Below are 680 nucleotides of genomic sequence, written 5' to 3'. Positions count from 1 at the left end.
ACAGATGGATGGACGGGCGGAGGGGTGGGCAGAGGGGTGGGCAGATGGGTGGGCGGACAGATGGACGGGCACACGGACGGACAGATGGACAGCCGGACATCTCTGCCTTATTACAGACAACGCTGTCTTACCCAGGCACTTGTGTGAGCGTTTGAGTGCACGCCGGTCCCCGGGTGTGTGTGTGACACCTGCTCCCGTGTGTTTCGCACCTGCACCCACGGGTGTGTTTACACCTGTAGCCAGGGGTGCACACGCAGGTGTGTGCAGAGCGCGGTACATGGGAACTGTGAAGGAACACCTGAAGGTACAGCAGAGAGACAGACACCAGGACACACAAATACACATATGGGTAAGACACGGACACACAGAGTGCGTACACACGTCCTGTGCGTGGGGTGTGATACAGATATCTACACACGCACGTGTTAAATATGAATAGCTATAGCTAATATACACAGAATTTTATATACATTTTGTGTATAAATAGAGCCAGAACACACACCACAGTCGACATGTAAATATAATATTCTAAAGCAAAACCAAATAATAAGTTTAAACGTGAACTAATCGCTGTGAAGCTCCGTGACCGCGCTGAGCCCAGGCCCGGCTCCATCGGCCGCGATGGACCTCGGACCCTCTGGCCGGGGGCAGCGCAGACACCCCCCCTTTGCCTCCCCGGG

Source organism: Corvus brachyrhynchos, unplaced genomic scaffold (genome assembly GCF_000691975.1).
Source record: "Corvus brachyrhynchos isolate BGI_N302 unplaced genomic scaffold, ASM69197v1 scaffold59, whole genome shotgun sequence".
Taxonomy (NCBI): Eukaryota; Metazoa; Chordata; class Aves; order Passeriformes; family Corvidae; genus Corvus; species Corvus brachyrhynchos.
Note: the sequence above shows the minus strand (reverse complement) of the source record.